The sequence below is a fragment of the Oxyura jamaicensis genome, chromosome 5, assembly GCF_011077185.1.
Source record: "Oxyura jamaicensis isolate SHBP4307 breed ruddy duck chromosome 5, BPBGC_Ojam_1.0, whole genome shotgun sequence".
NCBI lineage: Eukaryota > Metazoa > Chordata > Aves > Anseriformes > Anatidae > Oxyura > Oxyura jamaicensis.
The window spans coordinates 40855747-40880863 of NC_048897.1; the positions used below are offsets into that span (position 1 = coordinate 40855747).

A 25117-nucleotide genomic window follows, 5' to 3' on the forward strand; every position below is an offset into this window, starting at 1 on the left:
GATCTTCCAACATTGTGTGATTCATGGAGCTGAAAGAAATGATTTGCCTAAAAAATTATTAGTGTTCATTCTGCCTGCGGAACCCCTTAATTCCTGTTACACATGTCAGCATATTATGACTGGGAGCTGTCAAATTCTAATGATTAAAATTTGATTTTTCTGTCTTTTCATGCTGTGTTTGAGAACTATAGGTTGGAAATAATTCCCTAGCTAAATTTCTTCTTCAAATGGTAAACTCAATTGTTTTCTCTCCCTCTCTCCTCTCTTTTTCTCTGTTTCTTTCTAAATTTGTATTTATATTAATACCATTCTCTTTCCTTATGTTTCTCTGAGAAAAAAAATGTTTTTCTTCCCAGAACCACTGTCCATTTTAAAGAACATAATCTGAGCTGACAGCAGACAGATTTGATGCAAAAATATTTTTTTAACCCACTGATTTGATCAAAACATGGATTATTTAAAAGAAGAAGGAAGAATAGGCAAGGTTAGTAGGAAAAAAATGCACAAAAAATTCTTACCATTTCATGTGGTTAAATAACCTTGACACTGGAAAATATTTTGCCATCCTCCTTGAAACAGGAATTTGTTGACATAATGTTCAATAATAGTGGTAGAGGACTAATGTTAACATACTTCAAATACTGCACCAAATAGTATCTATTGATCCACCTGTTATTATGCTTGTTACTGAAATGCTGTATGTAAAGCAAAGGAAACCAGTTTCCAATTTAAGTCATTAATAGATTGGTTTTGAAATTTATGTTACACTTGTCCAACAAATCACGAATAAAAGCATGTGAAAGGCTGTGTAGTCTGTATTGAATTACTCATTCTTTCCACAGTAAAAGCCTTTAGCTCCAGATTGACCAAAGAATTTTAAATATCTCATTATATATATGTCATTGTTCAAAGTGTCCCTAAATGGGATTAAACAATAGTCACTCAAGAGTTTCCTGCAATGTCTCTTTCCCCCCCTCACACTCCTTCCCCTCCTCACCTTGACTTAAATTAAGGCTAATGATATGTTTTCAGTGTAAGGTAAAAGAAGGATTTTCCTTGAACGACTTTCCAACATTTTCAAATCTAATTCATTATAAGTACTTCTATCAAATGATTACTTATTTCATCTCATTGTTTTAGAGGATTTGACTATAAAACACACGTTTCATATGGACTTAATGACCATTTTATAAACTGAAACTAATTGAGGCAGCATTTGCCTACAAATTTCTCTTTGTGCTCAGAATTAAAAATAATGTTAGGACTATTTTTCAAAGAATCACAGATTATTTTAACTACTGTTTTTCCCCTGGTTTGTACTCATTTGTTTTGGATTGTTCAATAAAAGGTAGGAGGCAACCTCACAGGGTGCAGGGAAGAGAGAGGAAAGGGGACAGCAGAAGGAACAGTGAAGAGAGAGGCTATTTTTGGATAAATTATAGATTTTTTTTGAATACCAATTATAATGACACTACCATTTTTTTTTTTTTTTTTAAAAAACCTGTCTCACAAAACATTCCCCTTTCCTAAGCCTATGTAAAAAGTTTTTCCTCAACCTTAGGCATAATAACACTAAATATCTTTATAAGGAGGGAAGGAGCAAATAGTTTTGGTTTCTCACCAAAAAAAAAAAAAAAAAAAAAAAGTCGGGATAATTAAGGTAGCGAACATATTGCACTGCTATATTGGTTCAGTCACCTGATCTGTCTCTCCGATCACTATTTGCACGATATACATGGTTTTGACGGGCTTGTGATAGACTGCTGTCTGAAATTCTTTAATCTGGGTCTCCTGTTTGGCAGTGCAGCAGACTTTGCTATTTTGGGTTTTTGAAACAGAGCCATGCTCTGGGAGGATAAGAGATAGCTGTGACTCTGTACTGACTCATCAGTATGAAGGAAAGCCAGGTAAACTTAAAACTGACAATGGTCCTGTTTGTGCTGACGCTTGTGCAGATGTGAAGCAGAAGTAATCCCTCTGCAATCTCTGGTGTTACTCCTGTGTGCAAGCCTGGACTGATCTGAGAATCAGGGCCAAATATTTTATGCATAAGGATAGCGTAAGAAAAACAAACAAACAAACAAACAAAAACATTTAAGCCTGGAGGAGGTATTTGGTGAAACATGACCTTTCTGAGGCTTTGTTTCATGAGGGGAAACTGCTGAACTCTGAGGACAGTCTGTTGTATAAAGGAATGGCTGCAAAGCAGGAAGGTAGATTCTGCTGAGTCTGCCTTTGGCATGTGTAAATTGAGACAAGTTCATTAGTCACTTAATCACAACTCAAACTTTCCTATGATATAAGGAACTCTCTACAAATAAATAAATAATTATTCTGATTTTGTATGAGGAACAAGAATTCAAGGAACAATTCAAATACACAATACAATGATTTAATCTATGCAAATCTATCTTTGAATTCCGACTTTGAGACAAGGTTGAAGGTGGATTTCTTCTTAGGCACCGGGTCTACAGGTTACATATAACTCTCCAGAACTCAGACGGGACCGAAGGATAGTCACAGCAGGAGCAGGTGCAGAGTGCAAAAAAGAGGAGTAGGTAGTGGGTGGAAAGCAGGTCAGAAGGCCCTTGTCTCCATGGCCACGTTAGCTGGGGGTCTGGAGATGTTTCTGGAAAACTTTTTTCCCTATGTGACTTAAGAATGAAAACTGACTACCTGTTTTTTCTATGCATGGATTTGAAGAGAAATATTACTGAAGGTAATAGCATTTTGGAGGTGGGTGCTGCCAGTTCCCTGTTGCTTTCATATGCAGTGACTCATCAGGTCTTTCCTCTGTACCAAGCATGTTTTTTATTTTTATTTTTTTTCATCTAGAGCATTACAAGTGTTTAAAAACCTTAACTTAGCTACAATTTCTTTTTAGAAGAGGAAAAGCTAAAAATAGCAAGTGGAGTCTGCAAAGTTTATACGAACATTCTATCAACGAGAGAGATCTCTAAATCAGTCTGTACATGAAAAATGAAATTAATTCTGTTTTGCTGTGGAGTTTGTGTTTATCTCCTGCTTTTGTGCACTAGTATGTAAAGAACCTCACTTCTCTTGAGGGGCAGAACACAACTGACATCCTTGGGGCAGAGCCTTTTCTTCAACATTTACACTGGCTGAGGATCTAGCTCTGATGTTCAGCAGATGGTGCAGTTATTTGAACATTGTTTTGATGGCAAAATCAATTTAAGGACTTCCATATTCTGGTACTGTAGTTTGCTGCATTCTAGGCTGAACAACACCAACCCTTCATGGAGCTGCATGGAACTGACTCTTTGGCATAGACTGTCTTTAATCCACGTTTGCGACCAAAGCAAAGAGCATAGCATCAAGGACTGCTTCTTGCTCACATCAGAGAAGCCTGTAAACACTCAGAGTAAGCTTTTATTTTCTCTCTCTCAAAAACAGAAAATTTGTTGCAGGATTTTTCTCACTGTTGTTACCAAACAGGCATGAAAAACTTTCAGAGGTTGTTGCTATAAGGTTGGGTTGTGATAGTCTTACTCATTCAATAATCCTTTGTTCCTATAGACTCCATGGGATTTCCCTGGCAAGTTATAAATAAAGGTATTAGATTCCAAACCAGTTTAGCCAGATTGTCATCAAAACAAAAACAATGAAATAAAAATAAAAATAAAAATACACAGGTTTTGTACCACATATCCCCTGAATCAACTGTGAATAAAACTGCTGAGTTTGTTTTGTAGGAAACACAATTTGCTAGTTGTGAATGTGCAGGGCAACTCCCTTGCATTTCTGAAAGTGCCTGCAAAAACGGAAAGATTCACAGAGTTTGCAATGAATGTTTCTCAAAATTTGCACGAGAGTGTGTAATTTGCCTCTTGTTGATCATTATTTTCCTTCCTAAAATATTTCAGTCGAGTAACGACAATGATAGTATGACGTGAATTAGCTTTACATATTTGTTTACATTTAGTATTTATGTTGCAGTCAAGCGTAGCAGCTTTCCTCAGGGACTGATGTCTATTCACTGCCTCCAGAGCAAATTGCTGAGTGCTTTTGTCTGGATCTGATTCTTGTAGTAGAGCTACTCTCATACTTGAAGGTCTCTGCTGGATGGGATCAAAGCTGACCAGCATCTTGCAGTCCAGGTCTGGGACTCCCTACCTCAAGACTTTGTAGGAGCTGGTCCTCAAAGGCTGCAGTCCAGCAAAAACTTATGTCTGCTTCACTATATGTGCTCTGAATAACTAAGTTCAAGCTAATCTTTTCAGGATTAAGATCCCAAAATTTAAGTAACTAGCTCAGACAGAATGAATGGCAAATAATCTATATAACCAGACTGTGAAAAATCCGAAGTCTGAAAGCTCTTGGTCCTAACCTGTGAATGAAGTAACCAACACAGAATAAGGCTGACTTCCATTCACAAAGAAAGATTTACTAAATAGAAATAAAACAGGGGAGGCAGAGGATGGGGTGGTGATGAGGGTGAGGAGAAACTAATTCTTAGTGAATAGTTTCATTTGCTCAAATATTTCTTTGTTGCCAGGGCTTAATTCAACTGCAGGGTATTCAGAGTTACAGAGAGGAAGTGCTACTAAGAAAATGTGCACGTGAGCTTTAAGAGCAGCAAGTGAATCTGTGAAGAAATCATAGCCCTAATGCAAAATTTATAGGAGCTTATTTCCAAGTAGATAATAGTGTACAAATTCCTCAGGACCAAAGATGAGTTAAAGGAAGATGTCATGCAAGAGGACACTGTAGAAAACAACCCATCAGCTGCTACCCCACGTGACAGACCCAGAGGCAGCTCCAGAGCCATTAACACAACTGCCTGGGGAGTTTGACAAGGAAAAAGATTCTGACACTGGAATAATATCTGCCAGCACTTGGCATCTGTGTCCCGTGACGACCAACCATCCTCCATGGGTACCGACTTCACTGCTGGAAAAAGGAGAGCAGCAGTGGAGAATTATCTTTTCTCATATGAATGGATAATTTTCACAGTAATTTAGAATCAGGTCCTGGAAACACAAAGCATTTTGGCAATACGTATTCACAATTTGTATTTACCAGAAAAAGAAATAGCAAAAATATGTATTTGAAAAATATTCTGGGAGCATTTGACTTTATAACATGGTGGGTAATAAAAATCATTGATATGGTTTTTTGCAGGTCCCACATTTCAGAGGGTATGTGTCCTGACCCTGTGCTGCAGTAGTTGCTAGTTTCTGGTGTGAAAACTATTTAGCAAAGTGTTTGGTTGTCATACACATTTTTCCTACTTGTGGTCAGATTGTTAATCTGAACATCAGACAAAATGTAGTAATAATTAAGAAGGAAATCTGGCAGTTCCTATGCAGTCCTTGACACTGCTGGTATTTGGGAAACAGGCAGGAAGAGAAGTAGTTTCCATTTTGAGAAGTTGCCTTTCAGGTTGGATGGTACAAATGGCTGAAATTTGGATGCTGCCCAGTACTCTGAAAGGCTTTCCTCACGGAGGTCAACCCAAGCCCCTTGGAAATCTGGTCACCTCACAGTTTGAAAATTGTACACTTTGTTTTTAAGTATGTTGGCCATTTAAAATCTTGATCAAGCACTTTATTCCACTGCCAAAGTTTTTTTCTGAGTAGTTTATCTACTGCTACTAAATCAGGCCCTATGAACTCCCGGTGGGATAGGACTGGGTGTTGAAGCCCCAGTGCCTCTGACTCCAGTGAAGGACTGGTCTGGCAGATCCAGCCACCAGAGACTCCTGCTGAAGAATGTTCCTCCATAAGCTTGTTGTGCTAATATTGTTTGTGAAAAAACAGAAAAATGCCTGCAAATATCCTTTGAACCAAACTACACTTTTACTCTAAACTCTCATATGAATGCCTCCTCAGCAACAGCATTTGTCCAGCTCCTGTCATCTCAGCAGGATACAGCCTTAAGAGAGCTCCTTGCTTGAGCCAGCACCTTGTGTTTTGAAAATGAAGCCCCTCCATTCCAGAACCATTTATCTTATTTGTTGCCCTTGTGGCACTGGAAGAGCTCCCTGCTCCTCATGGCTGCAATTATCATTGTGGCTGAGCCACTGGTACTGGAAGCAAGACCCCAGCCCTTGAGAATAGGCGGCTGTAGCCTCTAGCACGTTGTTCCAGTCCACTGACTTAACTAGACAGCTTTAGTTTTAGCATAAAATCCATATTCCTAACCTTATGGAGGAGTGAGGTGAATTCTGTTTTCTTTCTCCTTCTACCAAAAACATCAAGCATCCTGACACAGAGTTCACAAGACTGAAGGCTGTTTTTCCATCAGCTTTTTGCCTCCACATCTGCCTAATTTACCAGCACCTTGAGAAGGGTGTGGTTCATGCTGTAACTGCAAGATGTAGTGAGAGAATAACCCTATCCTGAAAATAAACTGAATAAATTATTATTTAAATGAGATTTTGTGAGGTAAAATGATGAATCCAGTATGGCCCCCTTCTGAGTTTTAAATGTTCTTTCTTAGAAGGCATAAATTTGCTTTGCAAAGGTTTCTTGATCTACTGTAGACGGTATTCCTACTTAAGCTACATGGTGACAAAACCTAAAGAGGGAGTCAGATGTGTGCTCTACAGTACTTGAGAATTTAAGTTAAATCTGTAATTTTTCCCCCTGCATTTCCTCAGAGAAATTAGCTATTCTATTCACTGCATAAATTTTCAGGTTTTGCTAGCACGACACTCAGGGTGTTGAATTTTTTATGACAAAAATGCTGTAATAATTGTTGAACAGATGTAAGTGTTGGAGAGTGGGCTCTGGCAGACCTCATGAAACCTCTATTAGCAATTTAACCCTGTCGTTACTTGAACAAAATGGAAAAGGAGGAGGACAGAGTTTTGAAATGTTTCATTCATACATGCACAAGGGGTTTCCAGATGGGGGTAAATGACCTTTAATTAGACATAGTCTTAATGAAAGCAGAAATGAAAAAAAAAATAAATAATAATGAGTGCTCTCCCAGTATTACTGCACTACTAGGACTTTCAACTGTAATGTGTGGAGCTAAGAATAATTCTGGATGGAAATATCCCAGTCCAGTGATCTGTGATATCTGAAATATTCACAGGATCTAATCCTTGAATTTCAGGTCTGTCTCTGTAACACGCCTCCCTGTCACTGCAGCTGAATTAACAAATGATGACAAGACAAAAAGTTTACATTCAAGAAACCAGAGAAGCTTTAGATTTTCCACACCTACCACATTAAATAAGTGGCTTTTGAAGCCTCCAAGGCACCATTTAGCAGTTAGACCTCAGAAAAAGAAACATTTTTGGAAAAAAAACTTGATTTGCTGTCAAAAAAACAAAAATGTTGCCCAGGAACATTGTCCTTGAAGTGATTAATTACTCCAAATTCCTCAGAATCAAAGAAGGGAATTGAAGAAAGGACAGCCCATCAGCAGTGCAGACACAGGACAGGGCTTGTGGCCACCCAAAGTACCTGAGAGAACTGCCTGGGATTTCTGCCCTGCAGATCGATGACACCAGAAGCTTTGTATCTGAAACAGAAATTTTGTGTGTTTGTTCATAGAAATACACACACACACAGACATCATCATAACCACATCCATTCCTAAAATATGCACATATTTAAAGCTAGTATTGGTGATGAAGTCTTATTTTCAAATAGAAGACAATAACTAGTAAACTATTACTCACGGACTCCAAAGAACAAATTTTGTGCTTGGCTGGAAGAGCCAGAACTACATTCTGGCTGCCCACCACACATTGGCAACATATGGGTGGTTGTTTTCTGATTCATTTGTATTTGCATATACTGTGAGTTTTTACAATTAATGTATAGGTTTGCTACAGTGAATTTCACTTTGCAATCCCAATTAGGAAAGAAGCTTAAAAAAAAAAAAAAGTTTATCAGGATCTACGACAGAGATAAAGATGCAGAAGCCCACCATCCTGAGGGATGATATCTCTCAAGAATTAAGTTACTTCACTCATTTTTGAATCAAGTGTAAAAAAGGCTAAAACTTATTTGGCTTTTATTTGTGTGTTTATATATAAATATATATATACACATATATATATTATATATATATATATATTATATATATATATATGTGTATATATATATATAAAGTATGTCTGTCCCTGCTCCATCTGCTTTTGTTTGACATGCTTCTGTAGTGCTTAGTGAGGCATGGGGAACTTTAGTGCAGTGGCTCAGAAGTTTTGTGGATAAAAACAGGCAAATTATATTCCAGCCCTAATATATAACACACATAATAGCATGAATCTATAGGATAAGATTTTTTTTAAAAAAATAAAAATACATAGCCGTGTATGTATTAAATGTGCTAAAAAGATGTTTGAAGATCTGGCTAATTCTTTTATAAACATTTACCCAACCAGTTGTGTTAGTAAGCATAAACAGAGGTATTTCTGTGCATCTACATTTACTACAACATATTCAAATATCTGTATGGGGACTGCTTAAGAGAGATGCTTTCACAGCCCATCCCCATTGAGTGGCTTATTTGAAACCTGGCATTTTTCCTGCTTCTTTTTGTTCTTTTCTATGCTGATTTCTGAGAGTCTTACAGGTAAAACAACCTTAAATAGGAAGCAATGTCCAGTGGAAGTGAAACAGAAAGTAAGATAACGGTCTAAGGAAAATGTCACTAGTAGCTTTGAATATTTTTTCAACTTATCTGCTGCCTATTGCACATATAAATATAGCAGCACAAAATATTTGTTTTGAGTGATTTCTTGAAGTGATACTGTTTTCATCCCCAGAACACAGCATTTGTAGTTACAGTTCCATTTCAGATTTTCTAAAAGAAAAGTAAGGCAACTACTTCACAGGGTGGTCAGGGTCAAAATGGGCACTGTATGTCTGTATGGTGTCACTCTGTAAAACTGATGTGATGATGTCAAAATTTATGACAAAAGCATACAAAACTTGCCCCATGGTTCAATGTCCTGTGCCATGTCCCCCCCTCCCCCCCCTCAAACTCCCCCTCAAAACCCCAAATCCAAGGATGCTAACTTTCCGGGGGAAGTGTGGGTGTGGGTGGAAGTGGAGCCTAATAAATGTGTTATTTTGCTTAGAAACTCTGATAGATACTATTGTAGCCAACAGCAGGGTCTGAACAGATGATTTCATCAGCAGAATCTGTGTGGCTGGATGGACAGGCACAGCTCTGGCAGCTACAGCACTGTGCACAGGAGATGCCATGCACAGACTAACAATCACATAAGAAATAATGTTACTTCTGACATTGCAAGATACCTTGTGGCTTTGCAAATTTGGATGGTCAAGTCTTCTTGAGGGTTCACTTTGTTTGCTATCTATTTGTCAGTCACTATTGAAATCTGGCTTTATTTCCCAAGCTTTGAAGAATTTCTTCAATCTCATACAGACAGCTGGAGAGACATGGTATTACAGCTAATTGCATTAATTGTTTAAGCAGAAAGAATATTTAAGAGAGCATGAGCTGTCTGAAACTGTCTAGCTTAAAGGAAATTGGATACCTGAAGGATTGAATGCTGCAAGTTTGAAATCATTGCTTCTAAATTCATTTCTAATTGCTTCCAATTCATTTTCCTTCCTGTGATTTACTGGACTAGACATAGCTTAGCAACCTGGTGGAAGTACATTGGGCATTGAGCTAAAATACAAAATGTCACTTACCTGTACCCTCCAGCCATGCAAAAATGGAAAAGTATCATCAGTAGCTATAAGATTTGCAGCAGTGAGTATTGTTCTTTAGAAGCCTATGTGTGAGTTTTTTTATTGCACAGTAGTTAACTTGACAGGTATATTTTAATTATTCTTGTTGTCAGTAATCAGATATGTAAAGAATGCATATTGTTAGAAAAGAGAAAAAAAAATAAAAATCTGATATTTATTATCTCTACCAAGGTTATCCTAAGATCACAGCTGGAAACCCAAAAAAGTGTAAAGAAACTGGTAAGCAACTGTACCTGCCACTGTGGCAAGGGCCATATAAGAGCACTAGAAAACAGATGCTGTTGTATGACTTTATGTTGTGAACAGATGAAGAATGGCTTGGTTTTGCTCAGAACAACAATGCCATGCAGGTGTAAAGCCAAAACTCTGCCTTGTTCTTTCTAAAGTGGCTTCTGGGTCATTTCTACTCCCTCAAGTACAGTATGGTGTTTGGACGCCTGGGTGCCAAAGCAGCTTGTTTGTGCTGTGGAAATGAACCGTTAGTAGTGTGAAGCAATTCACAACACATAAGGAATGATGTAGGAATGTACTACGAGAATAAGGAACAGCTAATGAGCTCAGAGGCTTTTTGCCAGTGACACAGTCCTGAACACTTGTTATACAGGTGAGTGAACTACACCTAGGGGTTGACCATCAAGGACTTCCAGTACCAAAATCTGATATCTCACACACTCCCAGGATGGACTTCAAAGTGGAGCGGCCCTTTTTCTTTTGTGAACAGCCTGTATGCCCCTTCCTTGAGGACTGAAATAAGGGAAGTACAGCATAATGTGTTCCTGAGGCCAGGTCATTACAAAGCTGTAGATTAGAACTGTAAAAATAAGAGTCCTAAGGAAATGGCACTTAAGTTAATGAAAACTAGAAGACTCTTGTCATAAGTCAGAGAATGAATCTACAGAGTAAGTTCAAACTTCATTTTAATCATGTCATCTTCTTATAAGCATTGACTGAGTGGCTAATGCAGAAAACGAATATATTCCCAGAATTTCAGCTGTAATTCAGGTCAACCTAGCTGGAAAGTGAGCTGAGCTTTGATAGTTTCATTACGAATTTTCATTGAGTATCTTTCCAAAGATAAACCAAATCAAAGTGGAATTCTCACATTTAAAGAGGGAAATCAGAAGTGAAAAACGAAGCCCAGGCCTCAACGTCAGTGAAGTCATTCTGTTAGACATATACACGATTAAAGCATGGCATGGGGATAATGTCAAGATCATGCCCTTTATCCTGAGACTTTTGGCTCAGTACTCAAGTATGAGATCTGTTGTCAAATGCAGCATTAGCATTATTGTTTGTACTGGTGTGGTCAAAGAAAAGGGCACGTAAGTAAAATTAATTCATTTTTGGTTCAGGAGTGTAGGCTTTACTTATTTTTCTCACATCTGGTAAGTTTACCATTTCTTTTATTTGCCACATTATTATGGCTTGGTTGGTTATGATCTTAAACTTAGACTGCTCTACCAACACTGTTGCATCTCAGTGCTCATGCATTGACTTTTTCTTTGGACAAAATGTCTTGGTTGATATGGGCTCAAGGGCAAAAAGCAGGCTAATTTTTCTTCAGTGTATGTGAATCATGCTTTGCCTAAACTCAGGGTAAATCTGGGGTCAGCTGTACTGTGTGTAAAGCTCACTTTATACTGTTGGAGCGTGTCAGCATTAGAAGTTTATTTTGGTGTAGTTACAACAGCGTAACTTCACTGGTGCAGGAGTCAGTGTAATTAATGCTGGGGGCACAACTACCCTATTGGTTTGATTCATAATGAAGACTAAAGATGGAGCTTTCAAAAGTGCTGAACTGACTTACAAGCACGACTCGCATTGTATTGCAGGTTGCAGATTCATTAATCACTCTTTAACCATGTCTACACATACAGATTTTATCCCCACCAGCCAGAGTACTCTAGTCAAATGGCTTCCATTCATAGTATGGAAATAAATCTGTGATTTCATATAAGAAACTCTATCACAAGTTATTTTTTTATGGCACTTTCCTAAATAACATATGCATCCATACTGAGACAGTTGCACCTCTTGAAGTGAAACAGCACAACCCTCCCTGTGAACAAACTCTAGTGTATTTTGATAATCCCACACCTTAACACTGTTGTTCCTTTTGCTAAGTAGTGAGGGTTTTCGATGTGATCATGTTTTGTTTTTGTTTTTTGTTTTTAGAGGGATGAGGGAAGAATCTATAAACCTCTGGTGTCTGAAAGAAAAATCTGAAATCACACAGCTTGCTGGTCTCCTCTGCAAACTAAAACACAGTTGACCAGCTCTGTCCTCATCAGCAAATAGCACTTGTGTTAGAGGGAATCCATATCAGGTTTCAGGGAAAGGGAGACTTTTTGCAAGGAGACCATTTTATTTCTACACATTGCTGTATTTCTGCTAGCAGTGCTAGAAAAGTGAGATTATGGTGTGTATGTGTTTAATACAAAAAGTAGATTTGCTGATATAACTGTTATTTGCACTGTTTATATTCAAATGTCCTTTAAAAAAAAGCATCATCAAAATTTACAGATAGTAAGAGCGTGCAAATCACAACACTTATCTTCTTTTTATAGACTAAAATCAAATTATTCCTTACATTTTTCTCAGTTACAGAATATTAGACTGCGGTGTCTGGAAGTTACTTGCCTTTTTGAGAAAGGTATATTTTAAAACTGAAATTGAATACCACATCGAGACTTTTTAATTTAATTTATTTTTTTTATTTCTCAGCAGTCATTACTTGTCCTACTATATCAGCCTGGTATGGTTCCTAATCCTACCCACGGCAGAGGAGAGTAGTTCACATCACAATCAGATTCCTAATTAATTACCTTGTAGCCTGCTCTCTTAAAAATACAGGTCGAAAAATGGTATGTTAACCTTTATTTTTATTTTTTTTTAACCTAATAAAATAACCAACTTGCTTTGTGACCTGTAATTCTGAATCTGATTGAGTTTTCAATATACTGTAATTCACAGATTTTCTCCCCTCTAGCACTAGGTTTGTATCTGTCACATGGTTTTCAGTGTTCCTAATGAGCTGTTAACAAGCTGTCAATTACCTATGCAAATGAGGCAAGCAGAAATGGAGGGGTTGCTGTACCTAGAATTAAAGTGTGCTACCTCGGATTGTTACGAAATAAATCATTTCAGTTTTAATAGCTGTCTGTGCCCATGTGGCTTGTGTCATGTAGGCACTTTTTCATTATATTATTTACCCAGCAATAAAATGCTGCAGGGGACTTTGGGGGTGATTAAAATGGGGAGGGGGGAGGGGAACTTGCACTTGCAACTTCATTCTTCTGTGGTTTGCACCTTCTGCTCTTCTTGGGTTGGGGCTCCAAGGCTACAAGCTGTCAGGTGCCCCTAGTCCTGGTGAAATCAATGACAACTCAGGAGTCTAGGCCTGATCCTGCCAGAAGATTTAACAAGCATCCTTGCCTAGGTATGTAATGGAGTGGCATGAGTATATAAAATTAAACAGAGTAAGTAGGAGTTGAAATACTGAATTTTAGAGAGAAAGATACATCTTATATATAATACATATTATATATATATATATATATATATATATATATATATATATATATTTTTTTTTTTCAGTCTCCTAAGAGCTTTCTACAGAAAGACCTGGCAGGAGAAAACTTGCAGTTTTATTTGTGCTATCTTGTAAGGAATTCTTTCCCCCTTGCTAAAGTCAATGAAATATTGCCTTTAAATTCTCTTTCCCTTTGCTTTAGCTGCAGCTGATGCTTACTGTAAAACATTTTGTGATACTTTGTATGAAGAATGTTATATAAAATGAAATTGCATTGTATTTATGACCAGCACTATAATAATGGTCTATCAATGTTTCCATTATAAGCGCCTATTGTTGAGGGCTTTAAAACTCACCCATAAAGATTCACTCAGGACTGCAGCACAGTGTACAAAGGATAAGCAAATCCTCTTGGCTATTTTTGAGTTATAGAAAGTGAAATTAGGAATGTAAATTAGCCTTTTAGAGGTTGCCTCTCTTTTTAGTGTGTGTATAAGTGTATGTATGTATATATATATCTACGTATATGTGTAGATATATTATATATATACGTTTATATATAAAAAGTATATATATAATACATTTTAAAATGTGGTTCAGAAGCATTGTTTCCATTATTTAAAAGTGTGTTTTCAAAAAGTACCTAAGAAAGTTAATGGATTGCACTGTTTAGTGCCGTCACATGCCTAGGCAAGGATGCTTGTTAAATCTTCTGGCAGGATCAGGCCTAGACTCCTGAGTTGTCATTGATTTCACCAGGACTAGGGACACTTGACAGCTTGTAGCCTTGGAGCCCTAACCCAAGAAGAGCAGAAGGTGCAAACCACAGAAGAATGAAGTTGCAAGTGCAAGTTCCCCTCCCCCCTCCCCATTTTAATCACCCCCAAATTCCCCTGCAGCATTTTATTGCTGAGTGAATTTGCACACTCAGCTAACTCAGCTGAAACATCATTGGCATATGTATGGTTCTTCTGTCCTTATGTCCATTATGTTTAAGGTTCAGGAACCTGAAACTGTACACACTGAAGCCAGGAAGCCTGGGGTGTAGCAGAGAGAAATATTCTGGTAGGAAGCCAGGACAAGAGGAATTTGAGAAATATGATGACATGAAAGCCAGTAAATGGAAGTGAATTAAATACAAATTAAGAATGCCCCTTCAGAAGGGAGAAACCCCAAAGAAATGGTCTGCAGGGGAATTAGTAGGCTAAATCTTTCACTGATCAATCCTGATGGAAGCTTTCTGGTCAAAATGTCAGTGGTAACTTTATTTTCTGCTGGTATGTACAATAATCCTTTTGTTCCATCTGCAAACACTAGGGGGTAAATTTTTAGCGTGATGCTTAGGGATTTAGCTGTAGGACTCCCATTAACGATAATGGGAATCATGTAGCTTGAGCACTCTGCATCGTGCTGAATATTTACCCCTCAGTTCAGAGCACTCTCTTGTTGAATTTTTAATTATATTTACAGATAAATTCCATAACCAAATATCATCAGCTCTCAAGCAGATTGTTTTATTAAAAGGTGCAGATTTCCAACTTCATTTTGAGCTGCAACCTACAGTGATTGGTTTAGCAGCTGAATAATTTTTTTTAAGTGTCTATTTAAAAATGCTTGATTTGTCAGCTTCAGTGCATTTGCAAGACAATGAATGTTAGAAAGTGTCATACCCTGCATGCATGTGCCAGGGAAATGCAAAATGTAAATATTCCACTTTGTACTGAGCTTTCAAAAGGTGTGTCATGACATAGCTTCTCTACAAGCTCTTTCTCAGAAAGCACACCTGCCTATAAACCTGTGGTTAAAATCAGCAGTTGTATACATTCAATGCTAGTATGGCATAGCCAGTGTAGTTTTATTTTGCATCAGTGAAGATAAATGATAGTGGTCAAAAAAGTTAGGAGTTTTGCACAAGACCAAACAGGTTGATGTAAGAGAAGATTTGGAATTCGAGTCCTTTGCTTCTATAATGAATAGCCTGTGCTTACACCAAAATCTAACACCAGCAGAGGCAGATATAAAAGAGATGATATACATACAGATCTACTTAGCCCCTCCCTGAGGCACACTTCCACTTGGTTCTGCAGATCTTAATACTTGAAGTAACTACAACCAGCTCTGCTGTGACCCTGTTGAAGTCATCTGTGACGTAAGAATAGTTCTGGCTGCCTTAGTTTCTGCTTGTCTGTGTAGGATGGTAGAGCTTTTCCTTGTTTTAAGGTATGGGCAAGAGTAATCTCTCTTTCCACATGTTTTGCAAAGGAGTCTGAAAGGCTACTCAGCTGGTCATGGATGGCTGCAATGTCAGTATTTTTCTAGTGCAGCAGTTATAAGAGACCTTTGACAATCCTCAGCTGCTGTCAGCAAAGATGTTATGAGCAGGAGCACAAGCTGTAACCGCTTTATAGTGCCACTCGTGCCTGCTTTGTTTCACATGTTGCTTTGGCTTGTGCCAGAGGACTGGACTGACACAGAACAAGTCCAAGATCAAAAAAGCACAAAGACGTTTTGAATGAGTCTTGTTGCCCCCACCTATTTCTTCCCAGAAAATGATTAGTTGTCCTCAGTTGAAACTGCAGTTTCAAAGTGTGCGTCTATACAAGCTTGCTTGCACAGGAGGTTGTCTTTGAAGTTTTTTTTCGAATGGACCCAAGGAATCTATATACTTAAAGCTGCTGTATCAATCAATGCTCACAAACTGCCCTCATGAAAGTGCACACCTTGGTTCCTTCAGGATGTGTGATACTTCCTGTGAAAGGGTAATTGCATTCAAACAGCTGACTTGAATGCAGAACCCCTCCCAGGATATGTTCTCATTTTATCCACTCAATTCATGCTACAGCTTCCAAAGTATGGATAAAACATACTGCTTTCTCACCCTTTCCTCACTGCATTTTGGGCAAAGAAAATATGCTGTCAGTAAACAATGACCTACCACTCTGTAAAGTTTCCAGATGTTATGCCTCTGCCTGCCCCCAACATTCAGGCTTGCATTTGAACAGTTCCCTCCCAACTCCAGAGGAACTAGTGGGGCAGCCACTTGACTTTGGTAGAGAAAAAGTGAGCCCAAATCTCCATTCACGGCAGCAGTCTTTAGTCAGCATTGATTCCCTCTCAAAGTCAGTGGCAATTTCCTTCATGGTCAATAGACTGAGATCAAATCAGAATATCCTTTGAAAAACAATGAATAGTGATCAGCCTGTCTTCCCACTGGTGATTGGCAGGACAAGACAAGGGGAGGACCTCCATAATATTTCCCCCAAGAAAACTTATTTATGTTAATCTTATATCTGAATATGTAGCCTAATCCTACTATTAATATCTGTGCCCTCAGTGATCATCAGCCCATCTCTAATGTTTCTTTTGTTCAGAAAAGGTAAACTCTTCTTACTTTTCAGCCGCAGATTACACAAAGGGAACTTTATGGTATATATTACACTCACAAAGCAGTTTTCTCCATCTTGCAATCACTTAAAAAAAAAAAAAAAAAAAAAACACCTTCTTTTCTCATCTTCCTTCCTGCATGAATGTCTGAGATAATCAATGAAGTTCCTGTGTAGAGAATAAATTGAGCTTGAATGGCTCCTCTTAAACTGTACAATCAAAGAAAGAGGAGGTTTTTTGCTGATGATTTTGATATTCAGTTTAACTTTCTTCACCAGGCTGTCAGCTCAGTGAAAGTGAGGTCAATCTGACCACACTCTTCCTAAAGGATCCTCTTCTGAACTATCTGTCTGAGTATACATCTCCTGACAAATCAATGGCAGAATCGAGAGGTATGTACTTTGCCCAGAGACCTGAGGGCTGATTGTCCTTTGCTATGCATCTTGCGTAGCTGTTGAGCCATGAGTGCAGAGTGGGCATAGGATAGTGCCTGAAAACAATAGTAATATTTAACATCTGTGTCCCAGTGATGTAAATGCCTTCCTGAAGATGCAGGACAACAAAGATGCAGGCTTCTGTCCTACAATGCAAAGAGATGTAGGTCATGGAAATTGTTGGAGCGGGGAAAGGCTACTGACACACAAACACAGAAGGAAACTTTCTGTGACGGGCTGGTAAATGGATGGCATTTTTAAACTAGGTTTCTGGAGTTGCTGATTCAAAAATCTGAGTCATTTGCAGGACAGATGTGAGGAAGTAAAGCACAAAGCAAAATAGAGGAGCTTACAGAGACTAAGAAACCTGCTTTTTGCTCCTTTAGGGTAATTTTACATTTCTTGGCCACATGCTGGGCACTCAGTTGCAAGCTCTGGGTAGAGGCTGCCTTGCTGCTGTGAAGTTATAGTATGGTAGGCTTGGTGCACAAGAGTAACACAAGAGTAACAAATGTGTCTGAATCTCTTGTCCCCTCCATCCCCATTCTTTTGGTAAATTATCCAGATCCAATCACAATTCTCAGGAGTGAATAACAGTCGTTTCAAACTATTCAGATTTGTCCCTAGGGCTACAGCCCTCAGATATTTACCAGTACAGCATTTTCCTGCTCAAGATTAGAAGGGAGCTTACAGAGGAGCAACAAAACTCAAGGGCAGAACTGGAGTGTTGGAAAATTTATTAGCTGGAGAGATTTCCTTAAAATTCACACCCAATGTCTCTGAATCTGTGCCTTCCACTTGGGCCTGAGAGGTTTTTTTAGTGATTCAGATGCATCTCTTCATGGACAAACTCTCGTCCCTCATCCTCCCCCTCTCCTCCCATAAGTTCTCTTCTGAGTTGTCTGCATCCTGATGTGAAATGAGCTGATATGTATGAGAATAAGGGTATTACATCCTGGGTAATATCCATTATGTTGCTCTCTATTAGCTCTCAATTCTTGGGAGTGCATTACTGCATTATTTCTTTTGTGCCAACACTATTTCATCAAGGCCAGTGCTGGTTTACTCAGTTGTATCAATGATTTCTTCTAAGACGGCCTAGACAATATGTTGCAATATATATTATACTATGTGATTTTTGAATCAGCCTTGCAAATGTATTCTAACAATTTTGCAGCTCTTCAGACAAATCCTATTGTCCATCACTTATGATGATGTCTGATTAGCAGAAAACAAAGAGGTGTTTTTTATCCACACACACAAAAAAATGCCTGACTGAACACAATTCTTCAGGGAGCTTAGGAGCGAAAATTTTTGTTATGACCCATATTGTAGAAAGCCTTTCAGTTGTCTTGTAAAAGAAGAAACAAAATACATTAAATAATTTGGGAATTGTACATGTTACAATACAAAAATGTCAAAAAGTTAAATGTGAATGGAAACATATTTTCACTTACTCTGAATTACAATTGTATTCAGATAATTTTTTCAGTTGAATAAATGAATTAAACTTTATTCCATCAAATTTAAGACCATTAAAATAATGCTACATTTCTCTTTTTGAACATATTTTTAGATAGCTAAGATCACATTTCTGTTCTACAAATGTTGCAATTTTTATAAATAAAGTTGATATTTAGGAACATTTTAAAGCTTTTTAAAAACAGTTTCTTACCATGCTTATTTTCTTCCCAGGAAAAGTTGTGGTTGCTGCAGATTCTAAAATTCCTTTTGTGTCCCGTATTAGCAGTGCATGATGCTAATGTCCAGCTATTTTTCCTAGCAATGTATATAATATAGTCCTATATAATATTATATACTCACTATGAATGGTTAATGAACCTCACTAACCCAACGTATCTTAAGTCAAATGAGCAGAATGGTGCAATCTGGGCTGCGTGTAGCTGGGCTGTCACTCACAAGCAGAGAGGGCAAGGCTGTTGCACACCATTGTTGTACTCCCAGCTCCGCTTGCACCATTTACAGCTGCCTGGGAGTTGTTCTGGTTTGTGCCAGATAACCCAGTTATGTATTATGGTAGCTGGAAGAGACCGAAGCATATTGTTTTCCTCCTATGCAGAAAAGTGCTGCCAGCTCCCCATGGGGCAGGCATGCTGTGCACCAGCTGAGCGCTCGTGGGATTGCCTTGCACCCGCTCCCTGCACAGAGGCTCTGTGGTGGAGCACAAAGACAGCAACCTCACTGATGGATGTGGCGGGGTGGTAAGGGAACAGTGGTGGCAATGGAGAAATGGTTTTTGCTAACTGGATTAGAAATGAACTTTTTGTAGTCACTTCCAGTGTTTTGTAAATAATATTTGATGGCTACACTAAATGAGGCTGATGTGCAGGACTCTGGCATTGTTCCCCATTGATGGTTGTGCTTCACCCCTCAGTGCTGATCAGATGAAGTTGAGGAAGTTCCCTGAAGTCAAGAGTCCTGATCTCTCATTTTGACCACTCAACCTGCCTGATATGCCTTTGTGATGGGGACACCATTCTACTCAAAGGCAGAGCTCCCCTGCCTTCTCACACTGATTTTCCACAATGTTTTATTCTGTAATGGCCAAAATCACACTGCAAGTTTCTTTGGGAGATGAAAGTTAAGAATGGATGCATATTTGAGGCAAGAGAGAAAAGAGGGGTAGAAGGAGGGAGGACAGATACTGAAAGGATTAGTTGAAGAGCAGGATGGATGCTGGACATTTATCAGTAAGATGAAGCTGAAAGACATGTAAATCCAGTTAACAGCTTGAAAACAGGTAACTACATTAAAGGGAGTGGAAATAAAGTCAATTAGTGGCAGGAGGCATTAGTTGAGAGTGTCAGCTGGTGAACGGTGACTAATTTGATATAGGCTAATCACATAGTTTAGCTATTTGGTTACCAAATTGAGATCCAAACGCCACTACTTCCAGGGCAATCACTTCAGTTAAGAGGGTAGCTGGAATCATTGAGAGATTTGATCCATTCCTTAATTGAAATTAGTTTTAAACAGCTATGACATATGTGATCTAAAACATAAGGAGCAAATAGTTCACACAGTGTGAAACATGGTTGCGGGTACAGCAGGCAAGCTGAGGGTACAGCAGGAAGGGCCATGCAAACCTGTGAAAGTGTGCATGGTGGTTTACGTGCATGTGTGCCAAGAGTGAGCCTGAGGAGACACTTCCTTGTCTGCTGTGGTCTGAGCTGGGTGATAGTGTCTGACCCATGCTCTATTGACACTTGCTCCTATTTGGATGAAATAGGTCAAGAATGCCAAGAATCAGCTCATTTCTTGATAGCTCATCAGTGGAGAAGAGCTAAAATGCATCTGAATTTAGTATGTGCCATGCATCTGTTTGTACAAAACTGGGCAGCATCTCTGGCTTTGTTTACAGTCTGGCATTAACGGGAATGGTTGGTTAGGGGAAAAGCAGAGGAAACAGGAGAGATGTAAAGTTTTTTTTTTTTTTTTTTTTTTTTTTTTTTTTCTTCCCTGACAATCAATGGTTTTGCAATTTCCTGAATCAGAGGTTATATCCAGTCTTAAGAAGCTATCTCTCACAAATTTATCTAATCTTCTTTTCAAATCTATTGGTATATTTGGCCTCTTATAATCATCTCACAGAGAAGGTTGCACAATTATGTGTTCTGTGGAAAAAAAGTCTTCCTCTGCTGTAAATATGGTGTTTTCTCATTTTGTCAGGCACCCCTTCCTTCTGCTACTGTAGGAATGGGAGAAATCAATGGCTTTGTACTTCCTCTGGGCCATTTGTGATCTTACACATTTCTGTCAAGTCATCAATCATCCATATTTCTCACTGAAACATGTTAATTTTCATACATATCTTTTGTCTAGCCACACTGCCCCTTTTTTTGACTTGATGGTCTGGAAATATTTTTCAAGGTATTGCTCCCTCTGCCTTGTTTGCCCATCCAGTCATTGTTGGTATATGTGCTTCAGGAGGAAGGGCTTCCAGTGGAAGATGGCTTCTCCAACTCTTGCCATTGCTTTCCTGAAAGGCCATTGTGGAACTTACCTCAAGGTCAGACACAGCTAAAGCTCTGTCCAAGTCATACAGATAATTTCTAGTGTCTGTGATCTATCAAATGGAATCACAGATTATAGTGTGCATCTTCTTTAAAGGACCTATCTGCTGTTACTCTGTGTCTGTATTCACACAGGCCATAATTCAGTAAGAAGTTGACCATTGTTGTGCAAATAAACAGCTTCAGCTCTTTATGCTCTGAGTTAGGCGTGTGCTTAATGGTTCTGCTAAACTGACAGTAAACCTGACATGATCTGCTAAACCACTGACATGAAAGGTGGGCAAGGGAGAAGAGAGGTGGGAGAGTTTTCATTCCTGTTTGCTAGCACATATCGTAAGGGTGGACAAAGCCATACTGATGCTCTACAGAAACAGCAGATCACCCTCTAAGCATCTCCATGTGTAAGGCTGCTGCTCCAACTTACACCAGAGCTGAAATGCAGTCTACGTTCTTTCTCTTTTCAGGTAGGGATGAATATCAGCCGGAAACAAAAGAACAAGTTAATAAAGTGTCCTAACCAATTTTTGCATAGAATATATATTTTTAAGTTGTTCTGGAGACGATCAGAATTGGATCTTAGCACAAGCAACCTCCAGCAGACTGCAATGGCTCTGCCTTTAATACACTTCCACCCCTGTGAGTTATACAGCTGTAATACTGAACACATGAGGCAGACAGCTGCCCTGAGGCATTCTCTGTAAAAACTTTCATATCACAACGGAACTGAACGCACCATTATAACACCACGTCTCCTCTTCTTCACAGTAAGAATTGTTCTGAGAACCAGGCAATGTCATGGAAATGTTAAAATAGACACATCCAGAATATATGGGTGAATTAGTCATCCCCAGTGATATATTTAAGCTCTTCCTTCTACTATACATAGATCAGGTTAAATATAATTAACATTGGTCAAAGGGTCCTTTTATTTTACATACTTTATGAATGTATTATCTCAAATATCAGGAAGAAAAAAGGAAATGTGTAGTTCTCCATATCTTCTGGTACAAGCTCCTCTAAGTCATTTACATCACAACATGATTTTTTTTTTTTTTTTTTCTCTCCAAGAAGCATAAATATTTTCTCTCTCCCTAAATCTGATAATTGTTTTATTGCTACATTAAAAAATGTAAATAATCATTCCTCTCCCCATAATAATTTAGATGCAACCTGTCTAGCTCTGAAAATGAACATTTCAATATCTTCAGACACACAATGACATCATATCAATATTTAAAATCATTTTATGCATGTATTCCAGGTTGTCCAACTTCATTAAGGGCATTCATCAGCCCTCCGGCTACAGTGTATTCCCATTGGAGTTGTAGGCCTCAGGCCCTACCAAACAGAAATTTAAACTAACTTGCCTTTTTAATTCACATTATTCTCAAATATTCTCTTTTTTAACCCCCTGCCATGACTAAGGCATTTATACCTGGCTATGATTTTGTGCACATCAACATTTAACAGGCAAAATCTCCATTTTTATGTCAGAACTTGAGTACATGAAAATAATAGTCATTCCCCTTTAATTTCCCTCCTTCTCTTGCCACATCCATCCCTATTTTCTGGGTGTAATAACAGCTATGCTTCTTTTAATGCTGAATGCTAAGTTAATAATTAGAGCTACATGTTGATAGGGATATGGGATTGCTAGATTTTTATACTTAAAAATTTGCAAATATTTCAACAATATTAAGTTTCGTTATTTTTTTTTCTCTCTTTCTCTTTCCAAAATAATGAAAAAAAAAATCAAAAACCACCCCTACTCTTGATCTATTTTTTATACTGCTGAGGATGCGCAGCATGAATATGTATCCTTGCTAGTAGCATCAAATACTGTTGTATTAGTATAAAACTTTTATTTCCTCACAAACAAAATAAACAATCTTCCCATTGTTCTGCTCTATGGGATAGCTGTGGATCTGCTCACCAAGATGTTTAATGACCTTCAAAATTCCAGAGTAAAACTTTCAGACACTACACAGGGCTGGAAAGAGAAAATTATGATATCAAAAAGCTTTCTTTGCCACTGGTCACAGTGTAGACATGACTGCAGGCTCTGCTTTATCCTCCCAGACTTATGTGGAAAAGATTTAAATATCCTTCATTTGTTACAAAAAAGGGTGGAAGCATGTAAAAGTAGCCAGGTTAATATAATATGATTCTGGGGATGGAATAAGCCTGGAAGGGGGCTGAAAACGTAAAAACTAATGTAATATAGATCAGTGTTACTAGGTCTTCTGTCCAAAATGTTCTGACCATGTCATACCAGTGTATATGGCCAGAATCCTGAAAGGCATACACTGATGGATTCTGACCCATTTGCATCCAAAAAAGAAAGGTGAAAGAAGGAGGGATTAAAATAAGACCAAAACCAGTAACTGCAGGACCAGCTTTTGGATCCTTTTCCACAAGTAGCATTTTTTTAAACCACTGTCATCCTCAATTTGCATCTCTTCACTCACCCTCTCTGCCTTGTTCCAGTGTTCCTGCAGCCACTTTTTTCTTTATGTCACTCCAACCCTCTCCCTTTTTACATTTTTTTCCTTTGGCTTTCACAGCCTTCTGGATTGAAGACCTCTCTTAGTTACAACACAATGCTGACTGTCAGAGTAAGGGAATTTCAACCTTCTCCAATTACCTGGGATTCTTTTGGCTGTAGTACAACTAATCATCGGCTAAGTTTTATCCTTCTAGAGAGAAGCAGGTCTTGGATATCGTTCCCATCCAGTAAAGCTGTGAGGATCAGCTTCTCATAGGCATAAACCCACAAACAGATTCAGCTTCCTGAGGCCAAAGTTAGCTGTCTGAAAACCCTGGTCATATCAAGGCAAGTGGAAGCAAGTCAAGGGCTGCCATAAAACCATACCTTATCACAGCTAAGAAGCTGCTTGAAATACTCCCAATGCAGCCCAGGAAGCTCCACAGTGTTTGTTTTAAACTTAATTATCATCAGACTCACTCCTTTAAAAATACACAGGAAAATGTTCCATTCTTCAGCCATGGGGTGCTCTGAGTCATTTTGTCACCCATTCCATTTTAAAAAAAATATTTTTATTTATTTTATTTTATTTTATTTTATTTTATTTTATTTTATTTTATTTTTAATTTATTTTTTAAATATTTATCCTCCTTGTGGTGGAATGTACTGTGCAAGGCATGCACAGACAGATTCACTTATAGTCTTCATCTTGAGGGCAATCCTAGAAAAGAGTAATTCTGTTTGTGACAGCCATGCAGTCAGCAAAGTCAGTCTGGAGTCTGCTAGTTCCCTCTCCACAGTCACCAACCAACATGATTTTGGAAGAGTTAGAGCTGTTTGAGGAATTTGCGTCCTTTGAAACTACTGGCAGACACTCTGCAATATATTAGTTGGTGTTCTTCCTGGAGATCATGTTGCAGTCTGGCCCCTTCTCCACAGACTCCAAAGCAAGCTGTCCTTGCAGCCAGAACCTATTCTCCTGACATACTGAAAGGACAAGATAATCCTAATATTTTCATTGTCAGGCAGGCTCAATCTGCAGATAGTAAAAAAGAAGGAAAAGAGAAGATGTTTGAGACAGAATGCCCTTGACTGTTCATGTAGATCCATGAGAAGGGTGATGGTGGTGATGTTGAGAAGACAGTCAATATTATAACTCTAGGCACTAAGCTATATAAATAATAATAAACACAGGAGACGAAAAAGGGAATGGGACATGTGACATGATCACAGCAAGGAACAGGATGTAAGAAGAGGGTTTTGAAAACAGGGCTAGGAAGGAATAGAATCACCGTCAGAATGAAGAGAGAAGACAACAGGTAAAGAAGAAGAGATGTAGGGAAGGGACAAGCAGACAGGCAAAGAACAGAGGGGAGGAGTTGCAGAAATACAAAGTAATGAAAAGAAGTAAAATACTAGAAAAAACAGATCCAAAATTGAAGCTAAGTGAGAATAAAGAGAATGGGAAAGAAAATAAAATGTCAAAAAGAAAAAAAAAAGGACTCAATAAAGAAATACATCTACAAAATCTATTTAAAATTGAA

The 25117-nt window shown here is 38.3% G+C and overlaps 1 long non-coding RNA gene across 1 annotated transcript in view; it reads left to right on the plus strand.

Moving 5' to 3' along the window:
- The first annotated feature begins 13019 nt into the window (after positions 1 to 13019).
- The window catches only part of LOC118168467, a 53689-nt gene continuing 41591 nt past the window's right edge, over positions 13020 to 25117 (plus strand). Inside the window, exons 1-3 of the long non-coding RNA XR_004751576.1 lie at positions 13020 to 13143; positions 16899 to 17012; positions 21553 to 21852. This is a non-coding gene — a long non-coding RNA (uncharacterized LOC118168467). The remainder of the gene's footprint in view (positions 13144 to 16898; positions 17013 to 21552; positions 21853 to 25117) is intronic.